Source organism: Periplaneta americana, chromosome 12 (assembly GCF_040183065.1).
Source record: "Periplaneta americana isolate PAMFEO1 chromosome 12, P.americana_PAMFEO1_priV1, whole genome shotgun sequence".
Lineage (NCBI taxonomy): Eukaryota > Metazoa > Arthropoda > Insecta > Blattodea > Blattidae > Periplaneta > Periplaneta americana.
In genome coordinates this window covers 59,684,311-59,708,826 of record NC_091128.1, presented here as the reverse complement: position 1 = coordinate 59,708,826, position 24,516 = coordinate 59,684,311, and the positions used below count along the sequence as shown (strand labels likewise).

Below are 24,516 nucleotides of genomic sequence, written 5' to 3'. Positions count from 1 at the left end.
AAAAATCTTGTGATTTTCATTTTCTTGTTTCTATCTCTCTCAATATTTTGTATGTTACAATTTAATTAAAAATCTTGTGATTTTCATTTTCTTGTTTCTCTCTCTCTCAATATTTTGTATATTACAATTTAATTAAAAATCTTGTGATTTTCATTTTCTTGTTTCCCTCTCTCTCAATATTTTGTATGTTACAATTTAATTTAAAATCTTGTGATTTTCATTTTCTTGTTTCTCTCTCTCTCAATATTTTGTATATTACAATTTAATTAAAAATCTTGTCATTTTCATTTTCTTGTCTCTCTCTCTCTCAATATTTTGTATGTTACAATTTAATTTAAAATCTTGTGATTTTCATTTTCTTGTTTCTCTCTCTCTCTCTCTCTCTCAATATTTTGTATGTTACATTTTAATTAAAAATATTATCATTTTCATTTTCTTGTCTCTCTCTCTCTCTCTCTCTCTATCTCTTTCTTCCATTTCTTTCCACTGTTTGTTTTCTCTCTCTGTTTCTAATTGTGATTATTTTATTTTGTTTATAACATAACACATGTAACTAATGTAATTTGAGCTTGTACTCTGTTGTAGTCACATCTCTCCTTGCGTATTCCGCCAAATTATGGTTGTATAGGCATGGATATTGTTCTACTAGTTGAACGAAGGCAATTCTGTTCTTTTTTTCTTCAGCCATTTCAAGTGACTGGTCACAGCAAGGTAGCAGGCAGACTGACATGTCGAGTCGTGCACGACTTGTCGCAAGCAGGTGGCATTGTGATCTCGTATCAGTCACGCTAGTGGGAGAAGTTCCATTTAGAACCATGTGCAGCGACTTAAAAGTGACATAGCGTAGCGGTATCATTATAGTAGCACTGGTGGGAGAACGGCCTAACAGTCACAGCTACATTTGGTTTATATGTTCCTCTTTTGAGTTTCAATTACCATGCAGCACTTGTTATAACTAGAGGGCGGATCTGTGTGCGATTAGAAAACAAAACAGGTTAGACGCAACTCAAGCAGTAACAACACAGTCCATGCATATTGACCTTGAGGGACAATACACGCAGATCCACCCTCTAATTATATCTGTGTGCTGTGTGCTTCTTGTTTATAAATGATGTTGGAAAATTAAGTAAATCTGTCTTGTAAATAATATTCATTTTAAAAATATTTGTGTGAGATGAAAGTTTAAGAAATTATTTATTAAGTAATATCGTCACCTGAATGCAAGAACTAAGTAACTTCATTTTTCATATTTTGAGATATTGGCTATTTACTTATTTATTGCACTAAGAAATATGTCTCGTTTTCTTTTACCTATTTGTTACATTCGAAAATGGATGTCGCTGGTATCGTTCGATCAGTTACCTATAATCCCGTCACTCTTATTTCCGGCAACCAATCATGTTGCAGATCGGCTACATTTAAACGTGATTCGCTGATGATGATGTTATGCATTTCCTAAGGCTCGATAAATACTTAATATAATCGCCCGCCATTTTGGCTCTTTCGTTAGCATTTGCAGAAAGAACACGAGGACGTTAATTGCTGCTCAATTATTTGCTGAGTTACAGTGTGTTGGATTTATTATCATAGGAGCTACGACATGATAATGTTTAACAGTGCGACAAATAGATTCCTCGTCTGGTAGCTCGGCAATGAAAGAACAAAAATGGCGAACGATACTACGTACCTAGACTTTATAGAGTCTTCACTTCCTAAGACCTAAGCAAAGAGGAGAGTCACGCCGGGAATAACAGCATTACGACTATAGTTCTTGCATTACATTCTGTGCGATTTTTGCAATGCTATAACAGAGATAACTAAAAAACACAAATTTCGAGTTACCTAGTTCTTGCATTCAGGTGACGATGTTTAATTGAGAAATTGAAGTTTTAATTTTCACAATAATTACATATTATTTTGTACAGTACCTGAATGTAAAATATGTTTTATTTATATAGTAGACCATTACAGTAAACAGTTATTACACACAATGCTTTATATATTTTGTATTCATTTTATTGTAAAACAGTTAGTTTAAGTGGCAGCAAGAGAAGTACTGTGTAGTAAAGTGATCCTTTAACTTTCATCTGAAGTGAATGTCGAAACTTCACTACATGAGGGTGTCGTTAGTTTTCTCGCCTACCATTGTTTCTTATGAATGTTGGCTTTTGCAGTGTATTAAATCAGACTTAAGTGAATATTTATGTTTCTGACAAATCCAGGCCAGTAAGACAGCAACTTCGATCTGCAGCCAATAACTAAGTGATCTTTGTTATATCATCAGTAACTTGCGTTGTAAATATATTATAATAGATGTTGTAGATATAAATGAATATGGTTTCATCTGTTGTAGTTTATAATGTAACTTGCTGATTATTAAGAAGTCAGTACTTTAATTGATAAGGATTTCATTTAATACCTACATTATTTTCTCGTTTAATTGTCCAGTTGGAGTATATTTTAACACCACTTATTTATGACTACATGAATAGTCATTATGGCATATTAATTAAGACTCCAAGCTTTGAAGGTTATATTGTTTAGTGGAAACTATTGGTTATTTCATTATGCCAGAATGAAAGATGGTTTTAACATTTTGGAGTACCGGTAACTTATCTCTAAAGCCAGGAAAACAATATAGGCCTAATGGAGCTAATAATACTGAAATTTTCATCTTTTATGATGTGAAGCATTTTATCGAAGTTATTATGTCATGACATTTCAAATCTTGCGTTTAAAGATTCATTCAGGATGTGTTCACTCGAACAGTAGTGAATAAAATGAATTGAGGACCATTTTTGCAAAATTTGCTTTGTGGAAAAAAACTAAAGTTTTCAGGAGAAGCAAAAGACTAATTACTGAGAAGGTGTAAGGTGTCATACATACACTATTTGGGAGGGTTTCAGCACACGATTTAGAGACAAATAAAGGAAAGAAAAATTTTTGCTTCAGAAATTCAGTCAATGAGGATGGTTTAAAATATGACAGTTATTGCAAAATTCGCTTTCTACAAAAGCTACAGTATTTCATAAATCACGATTTGAGGTAAATGGAATTTTAAATAAGGAAATATAATATTTTTGCATGCTTTTAAACATATACTCCCTTTCAGTGACCCTGTTGTAATATTGATTTTTTTTATGGTGGAAAAAATTACAACAAATATACGTATTTTTATTTTTCTGATTACAAAATGTATTTAATATTATTTATGAAATGGAATCTGTGTGTGTATCCAATGCCTACCCACTTCACTTAGTGATTCGGGTTCCGCATATTTCAGATAGATGGCAGGACTGTGATCCATTTTCAAGTTGCACAATGTCTGTGGTCCACACTGTGCATTATGTATATCTGTGGAGGGTTATGTCGTGTATACTAGGGTGAGTGTAAGTGTTCGTGTATATGTAGTGTAGAGAATGGATGAGAATGATGAAGATGAAGAGCAAAAGTGAAACTTGGTGTCGTCTAGTAGTCTACTCTTGTCAATAGCACCAAGGGAGCTGCCAGACTTAACATCATGAATCACTGTAAACAGTATGCCTTATCTTCATATGCATTGCGGAGAGATTTGGGATTTAACCCATGCATATTGATGCACAATCTAGTGATTAGAAGTTATACATCGCCACCTCTCCTAGCCTCAAGGTAGAAATTTTACATGAAAATCTCTGACTCCACCAGGAATCGAACCCTGGCTGGCTTGTCTGTAGGCAGATGCGCTATCACAGAAATTGAATCTTCACAGTGACACTCTACCCTGCCTTATAGATATTTTATTTAAAAAACTGGTAAAGTTTTACCATTTTACACTGTATTTTCCATATTCATAATAATTTATTATTATATGCATTTAATTTTGTATCAGCCAATTTCACCACTGTTACTGTTACAACCAGTGTATCAAGAAATGTTAATTTTGAATAGTATCCTTTTTTATTTAGGCATTCTGCTGTGGTAGCAAGAATTTTGAATAAATAAATGATGGAAAAAAATAAAATAAAATAAAAATTGTTGTGTAAACATTGCAATGTTTGTTTGCTTACAATTTAAGAGCTAAACAATATGTTCCAATTAAATATCCATTTTTTTTTTGTATACATTCAAAAATATTACGTATCATTGTAAATATTTTAATAGATCGTGAAAATAGGTAAGGAAAAATATTACACTAAATTAAATGACCAAAGGTATGTGTGATAACACATCTTCGACATCATAATCATCCATAATTTTAGTGTTATTGCTTGGATCATTAGTTTCTTTTCCCTTCAGCACTTCTTAATAAAGGAATTTTTTGTCGTCTGGTATACTGAAGTATGTTAGAAGTTCAGCAATGTCTTGATACTTTTTTTTAATACATGATTGACTTCTGTTAGTATGGTGATTTCATCCATGGAGTTGTATGATTTGAAATGTGGTTTCTTTAGCAAGAATGATCCTGACCAGCTTTTGAGGTAGTGAGATACGAGTTCTTGTGAAATTCTTAAAAAAATTAAAACATTTCGTTTGGAGGTTACTCAGAATAAATAATAATAATAATAATAATAATAATAATAATAATAATAATAATAATAATTCTTTATTTATACTAGCAGAGTTAAGGCCATATGGCCTTCTCTTACACTCTACCAGGTCACAAAGTATACAATCAGTGAAAAATTTAACAAAAAGTTAAGGAACAGAATACTAACATATTACAAAAAAATAATGATAATAGCATAATAAATCGACACTAAACAACATGAAAATAATACCATAATAGAAAAAAAAGAAAGTAAAATAGGTACATTGAAATATAGTAAAAGCAACTCATTTAGTACAAATAGTTAATATGAAGAACGTAGGGAAGAATATAACAAAATGAAATGTAATAAAATAATAAAAAAAAAAGAAAAGAAATACGAAAATTAAATAAAATTCACAATAAAAAGGGTATGATAATAAATTCATCTGGTGATCAAGAGAATAAAAAAGGGGAAAGGAAGAAAAAAGATATTTATATATTTTTACAAAACCATCGCAGAGAAAAGGGCTTATAACTGAAAGGAATCAGAATTGAAGAAATAAATAAATAAATACAGTATAAATTAAATGCTGAATGCATATTATTTTCTTTAATCAATTTTTGATAGGTAGCCTTAATATTATTTGCATTTAAACACCATATCTATATAAGTTGCATCAGAAACACAAACCCATATGGTCCCCTTTTAGCTGCATAATTTTCATCCATTTATGAGCAAGAGACGAGACACCAAGAGTTCCAACATTATGCTCTGAATACCTAAAAAATTTTTTCTGCTTTTACTTTCACGCCGCCTTTTCATTCCTTTATCCACAGCAATGACAGAAGCAGGATATTCACCATGCATAGTAAGAAATTAGGACAAACTTTTGTAACTGAAAATCTTACAACATAATAATATTTAAACTTTCAGTTGCCACACTATCGGGTATCAGGATAAAGTTGTTTGAATATTATGCGTGCACAGCTGTGGAATATTACTGCACATTGTTGCAGCCGTATCTTACTGGGGGTCTTGATTGCAAGGTGGATAAATTTATGGCAGAAAGCGAATTTTGCTATAACTCTCACATATTTCAAGGCAAGTTTTGCAAAAAATTATTGCATAAGAAGAATGAGAGCTATTTCAAATAGGCGATGCACTATATAACCCATTTTATCAATTTTTGAAAGAAGACGAGTTTTGGAAAAACGGTTCTCAATTTGAAGATTATAAGTTCAAATTCAAAACAGAAAATTTATTCAGTAAACAGTTTATACACGTTACATTATTACGAGAGTGAGCAGAAATAATTATGTAATATGTAAAAATTTTGTGTGCTATTGACCATTGGTTTAAAAAAAAAAAGGAATTAACAAATAAAATAAATAAAAATGACTACCATGTATGTTATTTCTATAAATTATTGTTTACAAACACAGTTCAGAAGTAACTATACAAAGGATAACATCATGTACCACTGTTAATAAAATATAATGATCATATTTCTTTCTATAATAGTGGAATCCTTCACTTCAGAGTTGTATATTATCGGGACAGTGAATTTGAGAGTAGGCCTAAGTATAGCTCAGATGCTGAATAACAAGTATGTTAGAAGTTGGTTTAATTTTAAACTTGAATTGCGACATAATTTTGCGTTGACTTTTTTATACAGTGTCTTTTACTTTATTTTCTTGATGGTTATGTGCAAAAAAATTAGCTCAGTAAGTTGATATTTTGTTCATAGAAATTGTATTTAATTTCAATTTTGTGTTAAACACTTTTAAATAGCTGTAATTGTCGCAGAGTGCATACTTCTTACATGTGTTATTATTTAGATTGTATTACTTCTTATGTTGCATATTTTGTAATTACAATAGTTGTGTTGCTTAATATAAAGTTATTGTTTATGAGAATGGTTTTGCCCACTTTTCATAGCTCATTGCTCTCTTAACCTCTTACAATATAATTTATTGTAGTATTGTTTCCTTTCTGTCATAGACAAATTCCTACAGAAAAGTACTATGTGAGGAATTCCATTGCTCAAATCATTGGACGACGAGAAGAATATACAATAAGTAGTGATATGGATAATAAAATGTTATCATATATGCACCATTTTATGAATAATACAAAACACAAACACGTATGAAAATAACCATTATTTTTTAGTAAAACTTAGAAAATCAGATCAATTTTGCGCGCGTTCACAATGTTCAAGTCTTACCCAGTGACTCACAGCATAGAATTCTACTAGCCAGAAAAGCAGGGACCACACCACAGAGCGAAATTCGTGTCAATTCAGCTTTAATGGAGGATATAATATATATTAGGTTACTGTTCAGTCTACACACCATTTTATAAACAATTAATTACCGTATATCATTGACTACCACTCAGAAGGCCTTAATTAAGGATATGCTAATTTTAAATAAAATCTTTTATTTATAAGTTTAATTTTATAGTCATCTTCTAAGATTTTATTTTATAATTGAATATCAATAGTGCTTAATTATTTAATTTTATTTTATAACAATATTCATATTTAATTTATTATATTTGTTTGCTATTAATTTCTGGATTCTCGTGGTCATCCTTAATTAAGGCCGGACGAGTTATTTCTCTCTCTCTGTATTTTATTTTATGACTAGCGCTTTCACCTTACGGCATCATCAAGTCTCTTATTGACATAACTGGAACACATTATGGTATATCTGGTGACAACATAAAACATGCATGAAATATAACATTGTAACAAACACTAGAAAAAAAGGTGAATTGGAAAATTTTTTAAGCATGTCAGAATAATTTCGAGGGAAAAATTGTTCCGGGGCCGGGTATCGAACCCGGGACCTTTGGTTAAATGTACCAACGCTCTTCCAACTGAGCTACCCAGGAACTATACCAGACACCAACCCAATTTTTCCCTCTATATCCACAGACCTCAAAGTGGGCTGACAACCATCAAGCAACCAACATTGAGTGCACACTAACTCTGTGTGACTTGAATTGTGGTTTTCTGTTAACAAACAGTGACGTGTATTATGCAAATCAAGCTTTCAGGTTGGTCGCTTGATGGTTGTCAGCCCACTATGAGGTCTGTGGATATAGAAGGAAAAATTGGGTCGATGTCTGGTATAGTTCCCGGGTAGATCAGTTGGAAGAGCATTGATATGTTTAACCAAAGGTCCTGGGTTCGATACCCGGCCCCAGAACAATTTTTCCCTCGAAATTATTCAAATCAACTTTATAGGGAGTTATACCTGAAAGCTCGATTTGCATGTCAGAATACATAAGTGATTTTGTGAAGCATTTTGAAAATGTACTTTTGCATTAACTAACACTACAAAACTTATTAATACACTAAAATTAATCGCCAACACTAAAAACGTGAATATGTTTTCCTTGAACATCTAAAACCTTCACAAATATCCTAGTAGAAGAAACACTGCAAATCATAAAGAATAGACTACAACAGTAACAAGTAAATCAACACATATTAAAACAGATCATAGATTTATTGACAGTGTTCCTCAAACAAAACTATTTTTCCTTTAATAACAGAATTTTTTCAGCAAAGTAAAGGCGTGGCAATGGAAAATCCTTTATGTGGACTCCTAGCTGAAGTTTTTCTACAAAATCTTGAAAACCAACATAAAGACAACCTAAAAACAAAATTCAAGATACGTTGATGATACTTTGGTTATATATAATAACACAAGTCACACACCTGAGCAAATTCTTAACGTTTTTAATGATTTGCATCCAAACTTAAAGTTCACTTTGAAAAAGATAACAATAAATCAATTAATTTTTATGACATAAACATCATAGCGAAAGGCTAATCATTACAGTTTAACATATACAGAAAACCAACTGCAACAAGTCATTCTATACACGAATCATCAAACCATCCTTTTCCACATGAAGTTAGTAATTTCAGGTTCATCACCTCTACCTATTTCGTTATTACTACCATTAGGCTGGTCCTCATTTTCGTTTCAATGTTATCTTTTTCCTACTTGTCTGTGGTGTAATAATCATGATGAAGATCTAGAACACATTCTTCTATACTGTCCATCCATAAACCACAAAAGAAGTAAATTAAAATCATCAGTACCAGTTGCAGAAGACACAGCCCTGCAGTATATATTGACTACATCCCAACTCTGGCTACTAGCAACAACATCTATAAGGAACACTGATGAAAATACCCCTCATTTCTCATGAAAAACAAGAACTGAAAAGACTACAGTGAACTATATTGGACTTTATGTTGTCAGCAAACTGCTGGATACATTAAGAAGATTGATTAGTTTCTCCTTTTCTTCAGTCACCTCTCTGTCATTACTGCCATCACTGTCCCCCCTACCCAACATAGATGATCATTTCCTGACAAACGTCCAATACTTCCTCATTTTCCAGCATATGTGTTTCAACATTTCTGACATGTCTGCATCGTTACTTTCATTCTTCAGCCATGATGAAGGCAATTTTTTTTTTATAAAGTTTCAGTGTTTCATAATGTGTAAAAGTTAATTTTCTTAATTCTTGTTCTGTGATGTGTATTCTCAACCATGAACTATTTATCATCTCGAATTTGAGGTAAGTGCTCTGTTCACCTGTACCTTGTGGTACAGTACATTATCTATTAATAAGATGGAATTTTGAAGCAGATTAGGGAAAAGGTACTTCTTTAACCAGATACTACCTTGAAAATCTATTGAATCATTTAATTTCGTTATTCATTTCATAACACACAACACAGAACTTGCCGCATTGTATTCTTCATCTGACATAATTAGGAACATTAAATCCAGACGTTTGAGATGGGCAGAGCAGGTAGCACATATGGGCGAATCCAGAAATGCATATAGAGTGTTAGTTGGGAGGCTGGAGGGAAAAAGACTTTGGGGAGGCCAAGACGTAGATGGGAAGATAATATTAAAATGGATTTGAGGGAGGTGGGATATGATAATAGAGACTGGATTAATCTTGCTCAGGATAGGGACCAATGGCGGGCTTATGTGAGGGCGGCAATGAACCTCCGGGTTCCTTAAAAGCCAGTAAGTAAGTATTCGTTTCATAAGATATGCAGTTATAGCTGAGTACTCTTCAAACATCAATTTAAAAGTCTATTTTGTTAAATGTTCATTTTTCGAAAATAAATTCATAACATAGAGAAATCTAAACGGATTATTATTTTGATTAACATACCAGCCAGTGGCATAGCTCAGTTAGCTAAGGCGCTTGCCTTCCAATCTGGAGTTGCAGGCACAGGTTCAATTTCCACTTGGACTGATTACCTGGTTGGGTTTTTCCCGAGGTTTTCCCCAACCATAAGGCAAATGTCAGGTAATCTATGGTGAATCCTGGGCTTCATCTCACCAAATACTATTTCGCTATCACCAATCCTATTGATGCTAAATAACCTAGAAGTTGGTACAGCGCTGTTAAATAACCAATTAGAAAAATTAACATTTCATCCTAACGTTTTTCTGTCTATGCAACTGCTCGAACTCGTATTCCGCCTTCAATCGCTTGTTTCAAAGTTGCCTTAATTATTTCTGGCCCCACTTTCGTCCGAAGATTGGTGCCTGGCTTTCACTTGCATGGTATCATATTAAAATAGTTATAACAATCATATTTAATTATTATTTTAAGTACAGTCAACTGGGGTCATTTGGTCTCATTTTCAGCTCATTTTTTCCTTTAAAATATTTTTATCTTGTGGAAAGTATTTTTGTAAATTTCTAGAATATTATTCTCAAACTGTTTAGTGTCTAATGAACAATTTAAAGCTATTTTTCAGTTATTTAAATTTACTAAGTCCACATTTTTTTTTCCAAAAAAAAAATGGGACAATCTCATCTCGACTTTGTCTCGAATCTCAAAAAACATTGAATAAGTCTTTACAGAAAATAGTGAGACAATGTCACCTCTATATTATCATAAAAAATGAATCTTAATAAACAATGATAATTCCTATGTATAAAAAGTCATCATTTCCAATAGGTGAAGGACATAAACTAGGCGAATAATACAATTTCATGAAAATTTCCCTTTATTTTCATAGTAGAAACAAAAGACTGGAAAACAAACCATAATAAAAAAAAATGATTTGCAGTAATAATCACTCAACTCTGGGACTGAAAAATAGTTGTTCCTCTTCACCGATATAGGTCTCGGAGGATCAATTTTCCTCAAAATGCTCTCCCATTCGTATTGCTGAGATGCCAGCTCTTACTTTCTTAATATTTTGTGCAAACTTCACCGTTAATTCAGAGTGATCACGGAGAAACCTTTTGATCCAATCATAGGCTGGGGTATTGTCTTGAATTTAGGCACACATGCCTTTGTGTTGCAAATAATATTACACAGTCATTCTAAAATCGGTTTCATCCACAGCAAACCCAAACTCTGATAAACTTGATAAGATAGTTAACAAATGATTGCTCCTCCCTCTCGTTGAAAATCTTTTGGCCCCGGTGGTGATTTTGTGTGCCTCTTTTTCAATTTATTCTTCAGAGTTGTAATAGGAATTCCATAATTTATGGCCTCTTTTCTTTGGCTTAATTGCTTCATTAAGACATCATCTTTCTTCAAAGTTTTTTCATTGTGGTCTTTGTAGAGCTGGCTACCTGCTGGGGACACATACACGTGCATAGCATGATGATGAGTAGATACCTAGGCCTACCTATATGAAAGCAAAAGCAAGTACCGGTACCAGTATTTGTTAGTATTCATGTATGGATATAAATGCAAATCAAAAATACCTAAATTCATTTTCCAAACAAAACATCAGCAAACTTTGATGAGACAAAGCCACCTAAAATCGCTGTTACAACCTCCACATTTCCCTAAACCCAACAAAATAACCTAAAATGTTGGTTCAATAATTGCAACTTTCATTTGTGTTTCAAGTAGACATATTAAGGAATAAGTATTTACCAGCCTGCTGAAACAAGTTCAGACATCTGTTGCAATAAAAAGTTGGCTGCACAAGAAATTCTCTGAAAAATGTAAACAACACAACAGCTTCCCAATACGAGAGCGTATTCCGAATCTCAGTGCTGAGCAATCTGATGGCATCACGGTGTTCCGAATTTCATTGGTGACATCACTGATGCTCCACCGGTGTCGCACCAGTTCCATGAGCTTGCAGAGGTGGTGGCAGTCTCCATCAGTGAATCTGATTGGTTCTTGTATAGGGCGGGAATTAGCAGACGAATGACATTGTGCACTGTTGTGTCATGGCAATGTGTTCTGCTTTGGTTCTGTTGTATTGTTTGTAATGAGCACAACTTAAAAACAATATGTTAATGACTTATGAGTGAACATGTCAATGGACCAGTTATTATTATTGGATCAAGAAATAAATTGTTTATGCTCTCTTTTCTTTGAACGAGATGACAGTACGGAAATTTCGCAAAATCTTGCTAGCATAGTACAGACAACAACTTGTACAGCCGCCATGATAACCATCGAACCTTCCAACAGTTTTGTTCTTATTTCGCTGCAGTGTAACATCATTGTTGTCCACGGTCCGGTGAGATTCGGAATACACAGTATGGAACCACTAAGTCCAATCTGAAATTTCCGGTAGAATCCAAGATGGAGTCGCTGTTTTCCCGATCAATAAGTTTGATGACGTAAGAGGCTTATATGACGTCATGTATATGTACACACAATATTGCAAGTACGAAAAAATTTTGACAATTTAACTTACCTCACTGTTGTTGTGTGTTGGTTTAAGTTCTGGGTGTTAATGGTGTTTGTCCATAGCCCGGGTATGATTTTCTAATGTTGTTTATGAAGTCGAGGAACATTTGATCAGCTTCTTCTGTACACCCATTAACCAAAAGTAAACTAATGCTAAACTTCGAAAGATGCTGATTTTACCATTTTCGAACCACGTGTTTGTTGTTATCGTACACTCTGTTTTACACTGCTTACATTTAAGTTAAGACAGTATGGAAAATGTTTATATTTCGATCTTACTTCCCATACTACTTTTTCTGCAGCACCATAATTAGTACAAGTTTTTGGTGTTTTATCAGGAATTAATCCTTGTTCGATGCACCAATTTACTCTACTTTCGTTATCTGTGTCGATGATTTTGCATAATTCGCGGAAGTTTATGGTCTCTGTGTTGCGTCAGGTATTGTATATTTGATGCACTGGCCATCGTAGAATACTAAAGAGAGTAGTCAAGAGTTAAGGCCCATTCATAATGAAAATTAAACATAACCCTAACATAAACACAGAAGTTTGCGCCCAGGCTACCAAATGGGATCATTCACAATGATTCACATAAGCATTGACATAAACATTACGTTAACATGAAAGTTTGCAAACTTCAAATTTTCATGCTTATGCTTACGTGATTTGCAAACAGAACAATCTATATGTATAATAAGACAATTGATAGTGGATAAGTGAAGTAACGCCATCTTTCGGATATTTATATTACTTTTTATATAATACAAGTTAAATAGTTTGTGATTTATTTGTTATATTTTAATGTAAGAAAGTTAGTAGCAAAGTAATGATTTCAGTTTCATTATATACCGGTAATAATAGAGTTGTATATTTAATGCGTTTGGAAGTATTTTATGTTAATTGTCTCTAAGTATAATTTTTAAGGAGTTGCTTATCAACGAGTTCGTAGCATAATGGCTATGATGTTAGTTTACTACACGAAAGGTCCTGGGATCGAATCCCAGCGTATTCGAAAGTAAGTTGTGTATTTCAATTAATACGAAGTGGTTTGTAGAATAACGTAGGTAAATGGTGAAAGATAGAAGTAGAAAAAATGTATGAGAAACAGGAGGGTAGTGAAGTGGTGTAGTGTGGGGAAAATGAAAAGAGGGAGTAGTGAGGTTGTCGATTTAATTTATATTTTGAAGTATTAGCACAGTTTAGTATATACAGTTGCGAAGCTCAATGCTTACTAAATATGCATCCATAGATAGTTGCTAGCCACCAGGATCGCTACTATCGCCTCATCACAGACTCTTTCCCTAGCAGACGATAAAATGTATTGTACTTTTGATATAGTGTTCTTTTGAAAAATTAACACCTTCCTTCCACTATTGAAATACGAAATACATAAGGTTTATATATTATTTTCATAAAGTATATATTATATTTTATAAATTCACCTTCCTGGATCTTTCGGAAGAAGGATAAGTCTGACCTCTTTGTCTTATAATTTATAGAGCTACAAACGTCTCCTTGTCCCATATTATTATTCAAATTATTGTATTTTAGCCATTTACAGTTATTACAACCGATAACGAACGTTTCACAGTTTACACAACTTTTCACAACAATGCGAAATACGGCACAGTCAATGCCTTTTCGATCTAGACCAGGACATAATGTAGCCTATGTTCGAGTTTTCTATTTCAGTGTATGGAGCTCAGTGAAATATTGTAATATAACCTTATTGCATATCATTGCTAAGTTTTATTTAGTGTAGTGTCCATAAGTTCTGTTTACTTCTTGTTGCATAATATGTTGCAGAAATACTTACAAAACTGTGTTATTTTAATGTGAAGAGAATTTTACATGTTAACATAATCTGTTCGCATCAATATTTTAAGTTTAGAATGGAATTTATTTTGAGGTTTAATAAAATAAAGAATATAAGTTAAATATAGTAAACATAACCTATAATTTCCATATGACATAACATACATAAATGTAATGGCAGGGCATTGGAGACCAATAAAATTAGACAGAAAGGGGCAACTGGTACAGTAAACACGTCCACACCTGTGGAGTAACGGTTAGCGCGCCTAGCCGCGAAACCAGGTGGGCCGGGTTCGATTCCCGGTTGGGACAAATTACCTGGTTGAGGTTTTTTCCGGGGTTTTCCCTCAACCCACTATAAGCAAATGCTGGGTAATTTTCGGTGTTGGACCCCGGACTCATTTCAGCGGCATTATCACCTTCATCTCATTCATCGAATACATTTTAAAATTAGAACACACATTTTCTCGTTTATATCGCTCTACACAATCACTTGTTTCATACAGAAATGTATGTTGCTATGAAAACGTTTTAAGTACCGTATTGGTCCGAATATAAGCCGCACTTTTTATTCAAATTTCAAACTCGAAAAGTTGGGGTGCGGCTTATTTGCGCGGCCGATAAATTTAAACTTGAAATGTGGCGCATGTTGCTACCGGTAATTTTATCATTTTGAAATGGAGCAACAATGCCACGCGCTCGTGTTTGAAATTGTCAGCAGTCGTATGGTATATGACGCAACAATGTACCAGTCTTCATATTACAGTGATCGTACTCTTTTGTATGATAGGACAGATTAAAACAGTTTGTACGTAGCTACGGGTTCAGCCATGAGCGGAAACGTAGAAAGAAAAGCTTCAACAAGCTTGGGAATTCGGCGCAGTTATGACGCTAGTTTCAAACTTGCAGTTATTCGTCATGCTAGGAGTACGTCTAATAGAGAAGCCGGCAAAAAGTTTAGTGTGGATGAGTCTAATGTGCGCTGGATGGCAGTGAGGACGACGTACTTTGGGCGGAGAGTGATGAACAAAGTGACAGTGATGAAACAAATACCGGTACCGGTAGTAGTGAAGTCAGCAGTGACATTGGAGAAGACGGTGATTAGTTGTACTGGTATTTTTGGTGATTTACCCACGTAATACCGTAATTGAAGAAAAAGTGTTTAAATAGTGTAAACAGTTTTGTAACTGGATAATGTGACAGGTAAATTTCACTGCACTCAATTTTCCTTTTTTTCTCATTCTGCACTCAATTTTTCTTTTTTTTTTTTCTCCTTTCCCCCTAAAATTAAGGGTGCGGCTTATACTCGGGTGCGGCTTACACTCGGGCCAATACGGTATTGATAAATTTGTTAATCATTCATTGTATTTGGAAAGCAGTTTAATTAAAGTGAAAATAATGATGGTTTCAACAGAAAATGACAGAATTGAAATTTTAATGATGATTGGATTTGGTGACAGAAGCCGTATGCAACAGGAAGTGTGCACACTTTTTAGTGAAACCCATCCAAATCGAACACCTATTTTTCAGACAGCTGTGAGTAGAGTAGAAGCTAAATCCAATGAACAAGGACATGTCAAAGACATAAGAAGGTCTGATAGACCATCCACTGACAAGAAGTGGAACTTGACATTTTATTAAAGGTAAATTAGAATCCATATTCTACCAGTGATTTAGAATCTACATTTGATGTTTCGAAAACAACCGCTTGGAGAATATTGCATCGTAGTAAGTAACTTTATAAGGATGGTAGCATCCTTATAAAGTTCAACTCGTACAAGACTTACTGGAAGACGAGTTTGATAGAAGATTGCGGTTCTGCGAGGCAATGACTATTTTCTGTGACCAAGATCCAGACTTTGTAACAAATGTTCTCTTTAATGATGAAGCTACATTTTCCCTCAATGGAGAGGTGAACAGGCAAAACTGCAGGTATTGATCGGAAAAGAATCCAAACTGGATAACAGAATCACATACACAAATCTCTCGGATGGTAAATGCTTGGAGAGGAATTGCAGAAGGCAGAGTCTTGGGCCCTTATTTTTTCAACAAGTCTCTTACCGGTGACCAGTATTTGGAGTTTTTGCGTGGTGATCTTATACCAGCCCTTGCTGTTCTACATCCAGATCTTCAATATCCAGACATACCACACGATCCAATCTGGTTTCGACTCGATGGTGCTCCTCCCCATTACACAGTCGCTAGTCACTGTTCGGGAATATCTGAATGAAGTATTTCCGAATAGATAGATTGGAAGAAAAGGACATGTCGAATGGCCTGTAAAATCACCTGATCTGTCTCCTATTGATTTCTTTTTATGGGGTTAACTGAAGTGTAGATTCTTTGCCACGTAACGTGAATTCAATTATTTATTGTTTACTGTTAGTAAAACTAATTGCCTCACGCACATGTTTGTGTGGAAGTTAGTGAAATTGTATTACCTTTCTTTCTTGTTGTGTGGAGAGACATCAACTTCAATTAAATAAGTTAGATTTTCCAGGAAATATGAAAAAATTTTATATTTTAATTTAAACATTTATTCGATGGCGTCATAGCTCATGCAACAACTACAGAAAAGATTCACATTTATAAAATAAATCCTTTTAGGAAATAAGATTCGACGTATCTGAGCATTTTTCTTAAAAATTTTCTGTTTAATTATAAAACACATTATATTTTACTTTTGAAAAACCCTGTATAGATCTGCGTAAGCATAATAAATAATACGCTATAAGTAAATGTTTTCATGTAATATTATATTTTATCATGGATGTTCTATTATAGCTGCCACATTTACAAATTCCTTAAAAATTGGGAGAGCTTACTCGATAGTTATTGCGGAGTATAGGCTAAACTTCTCGCTCATCTCGCATTCTGATATCGAGAATTGTAGCCACCTTTGTACTCCTCTTAACAGGACGAAAGCACCAAGTTATCAGATCCTTAACAAATCTTGATAAATATGACGCATATGGCTATCAACTCAAAAAAAAACTTGATTACACAGCATAAAATAGAAACACAGGTTAAAAACAATTTGATGTACTGTGTGAAGAGATATTACTCATTGTGTAGTACACGTGCGCAATCATGTACAGTTTTGGACAAAAAAAATGACTGGCTGCCATACGCTAAGTCCCCTTCGGAAGACTTCGGTTGATTCCGTCAGAGTTGAGGTTTACGCGTGAAGAAATTTCTTAAGAACCTCATACACGCTTAGTTAAACTGCGCCAGTGGAGCCACTTTTGCGAGATATACTGTGCAGTTCACACAGTTAACCTGTACGTTTCCTCAGTCTACGTCCAGAGGGCTCTATTATAGTCGTTTCTCCTGTAACTTCATCCCTCTTAGCCCCAAATATTTTCCTAAGAACCTTATTCTCAAACAACCTTAATCTCTGTTCCTCTCTCAAAGTGAGAGTCCAAGTTTCACAACCATACAGAACAACCGGTAATATAACTGTTTTTTAAATTCAGCAGACGCTAAAACAAAAAAAAACTTGTTACACTTTTTACAACTAATCAGTAACCATTAATAAAATAGTAAAATATTAATTTAAATCAGCATAACGCACTCAAAAGTTAAGCAGATCCTCTTAAAAAATCCTTCTTTTCTGGTGCGTGTCGGACTCAGGAGAAAAAAGAACGAGACTGAAAAGTGGCGCGAAGTGACAGTGTTTTGTTGACACGTGTCCCATTGTTCCACTAGAAAAATAACACGAATCTTTCAAATAAATAAAGCCTCCCGCGCTATGTAGCGGATTTTTTTTTTTATGAAACAGACCATAAGTCACGATAGAACAGGCCTCAATCTTGATGTTACACTGTTCCACTGATACTCGCTCACAACAGACACTCGTTCACAACACCATTTCACGCTCTCCATTCCCAAACACAGAACAACCTCCTACTCAGGGGCGGCTTTCGAAGAGGGGCTGCGGAGCTGCAGCACCCCCAAACATTTGTGACTCTTTTTTCGTTTTATGTTGTGAAATACATTTATTATACAGTCTCTATTTAGCGGCTCGAATTTTTTTAAATTTCGCTCTCATTGACATGCACGCAATCGTTAATGAATCGTTAATGAAGTCACTTCCTCCCCTAGTGCTGCCAGAGCGAAGCCAGCGACAAGGACTATAGGCCCATTCACAATGAAAATTAAACATAACCGTAACATAAACACAGAAGTTTGCGCCCAGGCTACCAAATGGGATCATTCACAATGATTCACATAAGCATTGACATAAACATTACCGTAAGACGTTAACATGAAAGTTTGCAAACTCCAAACTTTCATGCTTATGCTTACGTGATTTGCAAACAGAACACAATCGTGGAGCGTTGAACTATATGACAGAATATGAGGAAATAGCGTCGTTGTTATGTTTCCATGGTTACCAAGTATGTTTGCTGTTATGTTTATGTTCCCATCGTGAATGATGGTATGACTTCTTGATTTTACCGTAACGTTTATATTCTTAAGTTAACGCTTACGTTATGTTTAATTTTCTTTGTGAATGAGTCTTATGGGTGAAGCCACTTCCTCCCCTGGAGCTGCCAGTCTCGTCTCGGATGCTTTGCGCGTTAGTTTTACCCCTCCCCCTGCTGCCCCTGGCCATGAATCCAGAGTTTCCAGGCGCTGCAAAATTTGCAGCAATTTGTCAGTAGCGCGCAGTTTTAAATATATTTTCTTTAATGTTGTGAGTATAACAAGTGCAAAAACGTTAATTCTGTACAATACTGACAGTCTATTCAGTTCAGAATCTAAACAGTTCAGGATAAATGTGAAATTAAGTGCCCATCAGTTAAATCTCATAATGCAAAGCGCCAGTAAACAAAATACAAAGGCTCGCATATTTTTTGCTGATTTATCCGTATCCCTGCTTTCTTCTCTCGATCTCCACTCAGTCTGTATTAGATTAATGTGTTTCAAAGACAATTCCATCAGCTGGGGCAACAAGATGGACTTTTAAAATAAGAACAGTAAATGTTGTTCATGAGAAGAAGGAGCCATTGCTAGAATGTTTTCAAACCATAATGGAATCTGAAACATCTAACAACATCACAATACATGAGGCAAGCGCCCTGGTGCGTACCCTTGAAGATCCTGAATTCAATTTCTGGCTCAGTTTTTTTTTTTTTTTTTTTTTCATTTATTGATGTATCATGTAGATATGTTATACAACCAACTACATAACTACAACATCGCCAGTTAGATATTTCTAAGGTCCAAATCTGCATATAAAAAATTAAATTTTGGTTTATTTAACGACACTCGAAATTGCAGGGGTTATATCAGCGTCGCCGGTGTGCCGGAACTTTGTCTCGCAGGATTCTTTTAAATGCCGGTAAATTTACTGACATGAGCCTGTCTCATTTAAACACACTTAAATGCCATTGCCCTGGGCCGGGATCGAACCCGCAACGACTATGCTACCGAGGCCGACTCTGCATATCAAGCTTTGTTAATGCCACACAGACAATACGGAACAGTGCACAGTTGAGCAGCGAGATCTGTGAAAATGAAAACCCTAAATGCGTCGTAAGGTCGAAGGGATTCAGACAAGGATTGTGGCAGCCAAGGAAGTGTGTGACCTCATTATCACACAAGCTAACACCCGATTCCAGTTCATAGATCATCTGATATTACCTTCTCTTCTGTGTCAAGAAAAATTTGAATGCTAAGGAAGCTCATTTCCTGAAAATGACCTAAATGTATGTGTGAAGCTTTTTCTAATGTTCAATAAAGACAAACTAAAAACGTAACTTACTGTGTTGTATCAGAGACAAGAATTCAGAAATATCAGTGACGCAGTCAAGCTCTTGCATTTTGTTCTGTCTGAGAACTTCCAGGCCTCATTTTCAGAAGTTGTGAAAGTACTACGTATAGCTACCAACATAAAAAATGATAATTTCCGAACCAGAACGTTGCTTTTCGTGTTTGAAAAGAGTGAAATCCTATCTTAGAAATACGATGAGAGAAGAGAAACTGACCGCATTAGCTATGTTTTCCATTGTAAAGACTATGTTAAACGACATATCGGATTTTAATAAGAAGATGATTCAAAGGTTTGCAACCTACAAGACAAAGCCCATGGAACTAATCTTTAAATAAGATAAGTTGCATGGTTTATTTTTGTATGCAGCCCCCTTGAATTCAATACCCACGAGCCGCCACTGCTCCTACTCCTCATCTCTCACCATCTCTGCAGCTTATCTCTGGAACTCTCTGCCACAGCATGTCAGAGACTGTCGAATATTACCTAGTTTCAAAAATAAACTAAAATTGCACTTTTTCAATTCAGATTTCCTTCAATTATACGCCCTTTTCTGTGCTACAGTTTTGTAAAAAAATATTTCTTTGTCTTCCTTTTTTAATTCTTTTTATCACGAGATGAATTTATTATCATAGCCTTTTTATTGTGGATTTTATTTAAATTTCGTATTTTTTTCTTTTTTATAATTTTATTACATTCCATTTGTTGTAATTCTTTCTTACGTGTTCTCTGTTAACTATTTGTACTAACTGTGTTGCTTTTATTATATTCCAATCTTTAGATCTGTATTTTACTTTATTTTTCCTATCATGGTATTATTTTCATATTGTTTAGTGTCGATATTGTTATGCTATTATTTTTTGTACCCAGTTAGTATTCTGTTCTTTAACTTCGTGTTAAATTTCACTGCTTGTGTACTTTGTGACCTGGTAGAGTGTAAGAGAAGGCCCTAACTCTGCTAGTATAAATAAATAAATAAATAAATAAATAAATAAATAAATAAATAAATAAATAAATAAATATTATTATTATTATTATTATTATTATTATTATTATTATTATTATTATTATTATTATTATTATTATTCTAGTCTTGTTCAAGTTAGCGTTTGTCCCGTTGTTCGGCCGCACGCTTCAATTCACGCTTATAGGAGAGCGGTCTTTTTTTCTGTCTAAGGCTGTACATCAGTAATGTCTCTCTCGGCCACTGGTGACTCTCGCTCCTGTTTCCTCTAAACCTGAACCCAAGGCATTTATCGCTTCTATCTGTAGGCTACTCAGTAGAGATGGGATAAACTGTTCTTTTTAAGAAACAGTTTCGACTATAACTGTTTCATGAACGAAGCTGTTCCAAAATAACAGCTTCAAAGAAACAGTTTCATAAGAATGTGTTTACAACATCAGTGTCAACTGTTCCAACTGTTTCAACTTCTCATCTGCTTCAGGAACATGTTTCAAAGCCCTTGAATCGTATTTAAATCAGCTGTTCAGTGTATTATGACGACGAAAGTCATTTTTCGTAGGTTACTGTTAAGCGTACAATAAATAAGCACAATTCAAAATGAATCGATTTTAGTAAAAATAACGGATATAACTCTAGGAGAGTTTAATAACGATAAGACATTAGCCGATAATATTTTTCGCGGTATATTAATAATTAACACTATGTTTGGGCACCATGAACGTATTCTCCATGAATGGGCGGCTAATAATAATTATCAGATTTATTAGGGATTTTGATTTGTATAAAATTGCGCTATCCTACATAGGCTACTACTGCACGAAGGCCGTGTGGAACATTGATATTATATCTACTTTCGATTGGAAGTCGATGATAGCGCTACACGTGATCTTCGCAGACAACAAAGAACAGGGAAGTTGTTTAGAAATTGAACTGTTTATCTCTTGGAACCATGTGGAACGTTGAAGTGGTCACTGGAGCGGTGTAACACTCTTTGGAACAGTTGGAACAGGTTATTTCACGAAACAGTTTCGATACAAAACAGTTTCAATTGTGAAACAGTTAAAAAAAAAACTGTTCCAGCCTTTTTACCCATCTCCACTACTCAGGAAGTCTGCAACTCTGTGTTGAGTGAACGATAGTCGCACTGGATCTCACAAACATTTCAATACTCAGTGGAAGGATATATTTTTATGCAGCATTAAGCAAATAGCACTTCGTTGTGGAAATACAGTCTAGGTACTCGTAAGAGACGAAAAGCATTCGAAATATACGGAATATTACGGAGAAGAACGATCTAATTTTCTGAAGTCTTTGAATGTGGATACATCTAGAACAGCGTTTTTCAACCTTTTTCAACATGTGGCGCACTAAAGTTGTAATTTAAAATCCCGTGGCATACTCATATACTCTAAACCAGTAGTTCCTGACCAGAGGGTATATTTTTAATAAAAGCATGAAAAATATGGTATTTTTTAAGGTGGATTCATAGTAACGTTTGTGGCGGACAAGATCGGAGTTGGGGTTTTCTCGGAATTCTCCCGTTTCCCCATATTATGCATCTACATAATTCCGTCAACATTTATCTGTTCCATCATTCCCTGGACTGGACGCCGGCTGGCGATACATGCAGGAAGCTGGCCTTGGGACGAGTAGAGTTTTCAGCCTGTGTTGATTGGGAATGCGCCTAGCTTGAGGGCCAGTGCAAAAGATATAATAAGGTCGCAGTGATGGGTCATAGTGCATCCTCCTTTACATTCAAATTCAATTCAAGGTCGGTATGATATTCTAACTTTACAGACCTGGCAAGACTCATTGCCATTCTCTTCTCTGTCGCCCGCGTGTTTACTGCAAGTCCCCACACTGCCAGCTGCGCAGAAGATACGACTGGACCCAAATTGAAGCGATCGCTCGCCGCCATCTTGAGGCGGACGGAAAGCAATGCTGATAGAACGCAATCGTAAAACAAACTAAGATTTATTACTATACAACATAAAAATAACCAAACATGAGCCTAAGAGTAACAAGGATAAAGACAAATATAAATAGTAAAACGTAATTACCTGCATTCTTGTGGTATAACATCAAATAATCAAAGATATTAATCCTGCAACTTGTCAGTCAATAATCTTCGTCGTCTTTGTGACTTGGAGGTATTTCTATTTACATAATTCATCATATCCGTAGGATGGGCTTCCTCAAATATATTTCAATAACCGAGTGAGAACATTAACTTAATCTTGCACATTGTGTGCATCTTGCGGTCGTGAAAAATAGCGGACGAAAAGTAAGGCTGATGGAACGCAACCGCAAAAGACGCTAAGATTTATTACTATACCATAAAAAAACAACCAAATATAAGCTAAAAGAGTAACAAGGATAAAAACAAATATAAACAGTGAAACGTAATCACCTGCATTCCTGTAGCAGTCTACAACAGCAAATAATTGAAGAAACTGGAACTGTCAGTCAGTAATCGTCATCTTTGTGAACAACAAATATTAAGCTGCTATGCTAAAACTGTCAATTAAAAATTCTTGTCTTCGTGATTAGGCCTATTCATATTTACACAATTCATCAAATCTGTACCGACGGAGTTTCTGAAATATTTAATTAATCTAGTTAGGACATTAACTTAATCTTGCACACTGTGTGCATTTTGCTTAGGCCTAATAATAAATATTTCAATAAACAAGGAAATGCATAAACTGTTATTATTAAATCGAATATGTGCAAGAATGTCAAAATATTGTAACTAGGCCATATCTAGACAGTATGAAAATACTTAACCAGATTTATTTTGCACTCACTTATTGATTCATAAATAAAATTAATTTAGAGAGATGCTGTCTAACTATCTTCTTGTGCAAAGCAATACTGGTGGTGAATTGATGGTACAAATTTTTCGCCTTTAACAGCAGATAACCATTTACTGAGAAGCTCAGGCTTTTGCAATGGAAACCTAAAAAGAAAGTTTGCGCTTACTCCTATAAAACATTCTCTTCTATTAACACAATAAATATGTACTAATGTTCTCAGTTATTTTGCAATATCCTAATACAATATAGCTATGTAACTAACTAACTTGTGAAAAGAAATTTCCGAATCCTTCTTACGTCGATTCGTACAGTTGTATGCGACACAACTGTGCACCATGATTCCACTTACGGAATTTATATAGGAGTACGATGAAAATAAATGATAAAAGAACACTATTTGTATAGTTGTATGCAGCACAAGACCACACGATGGTTTCACTTATAACAAAGAAATATGATTAAAATACTACTATTTGTATAGGCATCATATGTAGCACAGTAGTTGGCCTACACTGTGATTTCACGTATATCACAGGAGAACGATTCATTTAAACTATAGAAACACTATATACACACACACTATTGATTAAATTAATATGCACTTACTCCTAACACATTCAATAATACCGAATAATAATCTTCTATGTTATTTCAAATTAGGCGGAGTCGTGATGTAAACATATTGTAGTCACATGACACTCACCCTCAAGATGGAGATGCGCGAAAGTATTCAATTTTTGGTCGAGGAACAGCGCTCGTAGTGAGTCTAGGTTAAACTATAAAACTCTTTGGTTTACTGATGTTTAACTTGTGCCGCATTCGCTAAAATTAAACTCTTGTGGACTCACTTCTTTACTATTCTTTTCACAGTTGATAAAGCGTCGTAAAATTGTACAATATATAATTGGAGGCCCA

General features: G+C 34.6%; 1 non-coding gene across 1 annotated transcript; it reads right to left on the bottom strand.

Annotated features, from left to right (window-relative positions):
• Positions 1 to 7,333: 7,333 nt before the first annotated feature.
• Positions 7,334 to 7,406, bottom strand: TRNAN-AUU (transfer RNA asparagine (anticodon AUU)). Its single transcript has one exon. It is a non-coding gene; the product is annotated as a tRNA-Asn (tRNA).
• Between the last annotated feature and the right edge of the window lie 17,110 nt (positions 7,407 to 24,516).